The sequence below is a fragment of the Lemur catta genome, chromosome 2 (assembly GCF_020740605.2).
Source record: "Lemur catta isolate mLemCat1 chromosome 2, mLemCat1.pri, whole genome shotgun sequence".
In the NCBI taxonomy this organism is placed as follows: domain Eukaryota; kingdom Metazoa; phylum Chordata; class Mammalia; order Primates; family Lemuridae; genus Lemur; species Lemur catta.
In genome coordinates this window covers 60,086,216-60,093,552 of record NC_059129.1, presented here as the reverse complement: position 1 = coordinate 60,093,552, position 7,337 = coordinate 60,086,216, and the positions used below count along the sequence as shown (strand labels likewise).

At 47.5% G+C, this 7,337-nt stretch overlaps 1 long non-coding RNA gene across 2 annotated transcripts; it reads left to right on the top strand.

Moving 5' to 3' along the window:
• Positions 1 to 1,002: 1,002 nt before the first annotated feature.
• On the top strand, positions 1,003 to 7,074 carry LOC123632952. Of its 2 annotated transcripts, XR_006733516.1 has the most exons (6): positions 1,003 to 1,258; positions 2,505 to 2,666; positions 3,497 to 3,614; positions 5,240 to 5,299; positions 5,765 to 5,841; positions 6,834 to 7,074. It is a non-coding gene; the product is annotated as an uncharacterized LOC123632952 (long non-coding RNA). The 2 variants fall into 2 exon arrangements; XR_006733515.1 differs by lacking the exons at positions 3,497 to 3,614; positions 5,240 to 5,299; positions 5,765 to 5,841.
• The last annotated feature ends 263 nt before the right edge of the window (positions 7,075 to 7,337 follow it).

Below are 7,337 nucleotides of genomic sequence, written 5' to 3'. Positions count from 1 at the left end.
CTTACAAATAGTGCCATTTCTTCTCCTTGCCAGTTTGTGAAAGGTTGGGACCGCTCGGTGTTGGGGTGGGGGCAGCTGATGGTGGTCCCGGAGTCAGGCCAGCTCTCAACATCACCCTACTTTCCTAGTTTGGATTCTGTGCTCATCACAGCCTCTCTGGTAGATTTTTCTCCAGGGTTGAGAGGGTGTGGGGCAGCCATCAGGAGCATCTAATCCTCCCGGCAATGTTGCTACTCTTGTAAAACAGCAGACATCTCTGGTTTGTATGTGTGTGTGAGTTACCATGGTAAAATACACATAATACAAAATTTACCATTTTAACAATTTTCAAGTATGCATTAAGTGGCATTAAGTACGTTCACGTTGTTGTGCAACCATCACCGCCATCCACCTCCAGAACTTTTCTGTCATGTCAAACTGAAACTCTGTACAATAGCTCCCCATTCCCTACCTGCCCCCAGCCCCTGGCAACCAGCCCATCCTAGGTATCTCATATAAGTGGAATCAAACAATATTTGTCCTTTTGTGTCTGCCTTATTTCACTTAGCATAGCGTTTTCAAGGTCCATCCATGTTGTAGCATGTATCAGGATTCCATTTCTTTTTAAGGCTGTCTTGTGTGTTTTTCATGGAAGCAAGATACGTCCTGTTCCTTTACATCCAGAGGCACTTTACCCAGTGGTGTTTCAGGACCTACAGAGCTGACACACGGACCCTAGGTGGGATGACCCAACAAGACACGGCCGTCTTTGTCTGAGACGCCAACTGGGATCCTGTTCTTTCTGGTTTCTTTAAGCACCAACACTCTGACTGACCCTTCACAGTTCGTTCTCAGATTTCTTTAACCTCACTCTGCACAATTTGTTTGTTATACCTCATGTTTAATTGTGGTAAAAGCTTTGTTCCTTCTAAAGGAATTTCAGGTACCAGGAAATAGGTATGGCTACGTCAGGGATCAAGGGGCCTTTGTGCTGAAACTACACCACACAGAGATTGCTCTAGATAAAGGTCATGGGAGAAAGTAACATTTACTGGGCACTCTCTGTGGACTAGGCTCTCTTCCAGGTACTCTACATCCTTCACACGATTTAATCCTTTCAGTAACCCTCCAAGAGACACATGATCATTTGAGTTTGTACAGCTGAGAAAAGTGAGGCCCTGAGAAGCTGGGGGACCCAGGTGCCCAGAGACGGGAACAGGACGAGGGCAGGAAGCCAGGCCTTCTCGTGCCAGGCCCCCGGAGCCTTTCTCTTCCAGAGGTAAGCATAAATATTTGTAAAACACAAGACTTTAGAGAGATCCAGATGCCAGTTGGGGAGGGAGTATTCCACCTTATTTCCCAGCGTGGCCTCTGAGGTTAAGGGGTCCGGTCCTGCAGGGACCTCCCTGCTCAGCCCAGTCTCCCAGTACAGCCAGGTCCACAGAGGGGCAGCCTGCTTTCCTGGGAGAGGCGGTGGATAACTGCAGGAGTCAGGGCCTGGATCCGTGAGGTCACGTTTTCCCTTGCAGCGTCCCCAGGACCTCCCTGGTGGACTCAGGTTTGCTTCCTGGACAGACTTCTAAGCACCCGAGACAGCAGCCGTTCGAGGGGGTGTGGAGGCAACCCACTTAGCTCTCTTATTCAGGCTTCCTATGTTCATTCTTCAGTTTGTACTCATTTTTTTTTTTTTTTTTTTTGAGACAGAGTCTCAACTCTGTTGCCCAGGCTAGAGTGCTGTAGCATCAGCCCAGCTCACAGCAACCTCAAACTCCTGGGCTCAAGCGATCCTCCTGCCTCAGCCTCCTGAGTAGCTGGAACTACAGGCATGCGCCACCATGGCTGGCTAATTTTTTCTACATGTTATTAGTTGTCCACCTGTTTTCTTTCTTTCTTTCTTTCTTTCTTTTTTTTTTTTTTTGTAGAGACGGGATCTTGCTCTTGCTCAGGCTGGTCTTGAACTCCTGAGCTCAAACGATCCGCCCGCCTCGGCCTCCCAGAGTGCTAGGATTACAGGCGTGAGCCACCGCGCCCGGCCCAGTCTATACTCTTAAATTCTCTTTCCACAGTATCTTCTACCGGTAATGAAATAATAAGGCTCATAACTACTGTTTTGGAGTGTTGCTCTGTGCTTAGCTTTGTGCTCTTACTTAATCTGCATAACTACCTTGTAAGGTCAGTTCCCGAGAAGGTAAATGACTTCCATGATCCTAGAGCTAGTAATTGTTTGAAAAGAAGGTTGAGCACAGGTCTGCCTGGGCCCTGTCCAACACGCCAGCAGAGGGAAGCCAAGGGGAGGGAAGAACCTGCATTGTTGCTGGACTCTGCCTAACAAAGAAGCCAGGATGGTGGAAAGGGAGTGTGGGGAATTCGCAAGTTTTACTTTAAGGTGTATCACCTATTCGTGGGGCTGTGATGTACACCTAGAAGTAGCTGCTGTTTCCCAGTAGTCCAAATGTCCCCCATTTTCCCTTTACAATTGTAAAAGAATCTGATAATCTAGTTAATGCAGTTGTTTTTCTTTTCAGGTCATTGTGGTTGAATTTAAAACTATAATTTAGTTGCCTGTATTCTTCCCAGAAGGCATCCCAGAGACTGGCTTATGTAGTGACAAAGTGTCCTGTGAAGCGTGAAACAAGCAGACAGAAGAGCCCCAGGACTGGAAGCGGTGCCAGGGCTCATTGAATCAGGTGACACCCCAGGGACACATCCGCTGAAGGGGAGGGCCAGCCCCGGTCTCTTCTAGGGGATGAAACTGCAGACACTTCCCCACATATAAGATTATACCCCCCCTCAGCAATTTCCCACATCATCTGCTGCTTAATCAGGGTATCCACATCGAGAAGCACAACAAGATATCCTTGAAGCTCTGGTTTGTCTGTAGGCTCTGAAGATAGACATTTATTCCCACAGATGAAATGAATTCCACAAAAACTTAAAAACCAGAGGCTGCTTTCTGACCCTTTCTTTGACATGGGCATGTGGTGTGTGTGAGAGTGTATGAGTGTGTGTGTGTGTGACAGTGCGTGTGTGAGTGTGTGTGACAGTGGGTATGTGACAGTGCGTGTGTGACAGTGCGTGTGTGAGAGTGAGTGTGTGACAGTGCGTGTGTGAGAGTGTGAGTGTGTGACAGTGGGTGTGAGAGTGTGTGTGTGTGACAGTGGGTGTGAGAGTGTGTGTGTGTGACAGTGCGTGTGTGTGTGTGTGACAGTGTGTGTGTGTGACAGTGCGTGTGTGAGTGTGTGTGACAGTGGGTGTGTGACAGTGGGTGTGTGAGTGTGGATGTGAGTGTGAGAGTGTGTGTGCGTGTGTGTGTGTGACAGTGGGTGTGTGACAGTGGGTGTGTGAGAGTGTGTGTGTGACAGTGGGTGTGTGACAGTGGGTGTGTGAGAGTGTGGGTGTGAGTGTGAGAGTGTGTGTGTGTGTGTGTGTGTGTGTGGACCAAGTGATAGGGTTAGTGACAACAGCTGGCACAGCAGACCTTTGATAAATGGCAGTTTCTCTCTCTTTCCAAACCTAGAACGGAGCAGAGGCTCTTGCTGATTGCCTTGAAGACAACAACTGCCTCTGAGTTGTTCAAATAGCACGTCCGAGGCCCTGAAAGCGGAAGGCTCGTCGCGGGCCCTGGGCACGGCCCGGTGCGGGTGGGACCCCGGCTGACGGCCCCTCGGGTCTGCCCCGCGGTTTAGTCCCGCTTCCTGTAATTCAAAAAGAATTAAGCTTTGCAAAGTGGAATTATGGGGAAAGAGTCTCTGCTCTGGAAAAGAAAAGGCAGAGTGAGATCCACCCCACCTTTTAATACAAATGTCCCCAAGAAAATAAATGCTTCGCAGCCTCACGGCCAGCCCAACCACTGTTAGACATTTAAAAACATTTCTGCTAATAGAAAAGAGGTAACACTCCCAGGCCAACAACTCTGGCCAAAGGCTAACCTTGTGTGTCTTTGGCCAGTGAACAATTAAGACCCACAGCTGGGCCATCACAGCGGCTACAGGAGGGGACCCTGCAGCCGACCCCCCGTCCGCAGTGCTGACGCCGGGGAGTCCCAGCTGCTGTCCCTGAGCGCGGCGCCTTCTGTTCTCAGCTGGGCGTGGAGGGCACAGAGGGGACATGCCCTCAGCTGGGCGTGGAGGGCACAGAGGGGACATGCCCTCAGCTGGGCGTGGAGGGCTTCATCTGTAGAGAGGACCTGTGCCCGAACTACCCACCTGGCTTCCACAGCTTACACTCCCTGTTTACCGTGTGGCCCTGCCCCGGCATTGTGGGTGGCACCTGGGAGCTTGTTAGAAATGCGGAGTCTCGGGGCCCACCCCAGGCGGACCGGATCAGAATCTGCAATTTAGCAAGATGCCCAGGGGACCCGTGCGCCCGTCAAAGTTGGCAGCACTGCCTGTGCTGTCACTCATCTTTCCAAACACGCACGGCCTCCTCTCCCCCCCGCGTGTGAGAACGCTCCGTTATGTTTCAGCCCCTACTTGCCGCTGTACCATAGAAGCCACCCCCACCCCCATCCCCCCTGCTTTATGTGCGAGTCCCTCACGCGCTTCCAGAAGTGGTGCCTTTTGCTCATGTTCCCTCCAAGCCCCACATCACGGTTTGCTTCTTCTCTTCCCCCTTGGGTGAGCGGCATATGACGTGGGGAACAAAGCATGGACTTTGTGTCGCAAAAACCCGGGATGGGGCTCTCCCTTACCAGCTGGGTGACTAAGCAAGTCTTTGTCTATGTGAGTCTCTGTCCTTTCAGCTGTAAAATGAAGACATTAGTCCTCTCAACACACCTGGGTAGTGCCTGGCTTGCTGAACCTTCCTGGCTGCCCCCGCAGGCATGGCCTCGTTTTCCTTGGATCCACACGCTTCTCCAGTATTGGCTGCTGAGAAATGGAAGTGCACAGCAATTATGTGACAAACCCGTGCCTTCTTCAAATAGCATCTCTTACTGATCTGCCATGAATTCAGCCCTGATTTAGGCAGTTCCCGGGTTGCAGATTTAGAATGAGATCCTTTATTCAAGTTGCTTCCAAGCAAAATGTGGTAATGGTAATTGTTTTTGCAACTATAGCAACTTTTCATTTGAGAGGACACAGTGTATTCCCACTGCCATTTAACAAGTTGTAGTTTTGGGTTTTTTTAAGGCATTTTTAATTAAAACATGTCTGGGATACTATAAATTCCATGTGTTCCGCAAAGAGCATGTACTTTTTTTTTTCCCCCTTGCATTTCACTTTTCTTTGCTCCTTTTAAACGCTGTTCCTGACTCCACTAGAGGGCAGCAGAGGCAAGAAGACACATTCGATTCAAATGATTTTTGCCCTTTGGTAACTCGGTGAGAAAGTTTAATTTTTCTGCAGTATTTTGTTTTTCCACATGGGGGAGGAAGCTGAAATTGAGTTATCCATCTAATCTTTATTTTCACTAGGTATATAATACAAGCTGTATGTTTGATAATAGCTGAATAGTCAAAAAGTTAGAGAAGTGTCCGTTTTGAAGTGTGTGTGTGTGTGTGTGTGTGTGTGTGTGTGTGTATAAGGTTTAATTAGATTTAAAAATTGAATTAGCAGCAAGTCCTGGCACTAATCACTAATGTTGCACGTGTAGTTCAGGGGTCTAGGTTCCAGTTTGGGAAACAATATTTCAAAATAATAAGAATGAGAAGCTTGATTTTAAAATTTACATGTGCTTGCTTTTCCTCACTCAAAACTTTTGCTTTTTATCTTGCTTTATTTTTGTGAACATGGATATTTTAATTCATGGTTCTGCATTCCTAGTATTTACTAATTCATTCCTTTAGCACTGTGATCCGCAGCCCCTGGTGTGTGGACTGGTACCAGTTCATGGCCTGTTAGGAACCAGGCTGCACAGCAGGAGGTAAGCAGCGGTGAGCCAGCAAACCTTCAGCTGTGTTTACAGCTGCTCCCCATCACTCGCATCACCGCCTGAGCTCCACCTCCTGTCAGATCAGCGGGGGCATTAGATTCTCACAGGAGTGCGAAACTCTATTGTAAACTGCGCATGCGAGGGATCTGGGTTGCCGGCTCCTTATGAGAATCTAATGCCTGATGATCTGGAGGTGGAGTTGAAGCGGTGATGCTAACACTGGGGATGGCTGCAAATACAGATTATAATTAGCAGAGAGGTTTGACTGCACAATAAATGTAATGTGCTTGAATCATCCCGAAACCATCCCGCCAACCCCTGTCTATGGAAAAATTGTCCTCCATGAAACCGGTCCCTGGTGCCAAAAAGGTTGGGGACTGCGGCTTTAGCACTAGCAGGTATCTTTCACCCTCTATAATTCTAAGCATTTTGTTCTAAGGAGAGATAAGTTTCTCTCCCTGATGTTTCAGACCCGGTATGGGACAGATCAGACAGTTACTCTCAACATAAAGCCCTCTGGGGCTTGGCCTTAACAAAGACACCAATGTAATCATTACAGAGTGTTAAATGGTGTGTTTTCCAAGCAGAACCATGTTAGTGGAAGGGGGACATATTGAGATAAACGCTGTCTTTGGAATACTTTGTTGAAATGAATTTAGAATTTTTAGTTCCCGGTTGTAATACGAGAAAATGAGTTGGGTTTTAAAGAAAATGGGCAGAAGTGATCAAACTATGCCATTGTTTGCACAGGCCTTGGCATGTGTCTCTAAAAATATTGGAAAGAAGTCTCCTTCATGGTAATTTTGTAGCTTTCTCTCTCTCTCTTCACGTTTCTGGAAACTACCAAACATTGAAATCAGGTGATTCATTGATTCAAGTGATCACCTGTAAGATTTCAGGCCTGGTAAATACTGATCCAAAGCTTTCAGAAAAGTCTTGAATGAACCAAATTTCCCCCTGGAAAACATTTTCTTTTTCCCTAGGACTGGAAAAGTCTGACAGCCCCAGACCCACACTGCCTCGCACAGCAGAGCCATCCCATTGGCTAGCTTTACTGTCTCCTGGGATCACCATCAGCCTCAGGTAACCACTACTGTACTCTCTAACTCTATAAGACCAGCTTTCTCAGCTTACACACTGAGCAAGAAGATGCAATATTTGTCTTTCTCTGCTTGGCTTATTTCACTTAACATAATGACTTCCAGTTCTATCCACGTTGCTGCAAATGACACGATTTCTCTTTTTTGTGGCTGAATAGCATTCCATTCATTATGTGTATATATACCCCATTTCCTTTATCTATTCATCTGCCATCTTAAGCGTTTTTAAGTATACAGTTCAGTGATATTAAATACATTCATACTGCTGTGCAACCATCACCACTGTCCATCGCCATAACTATTTTCATCTGGCAAAACCAAAACTCTACTCATTAAATACTTACTCTCCGTTCACCTTTCTCCCTAGCCCCTGGCAACCACCATTCT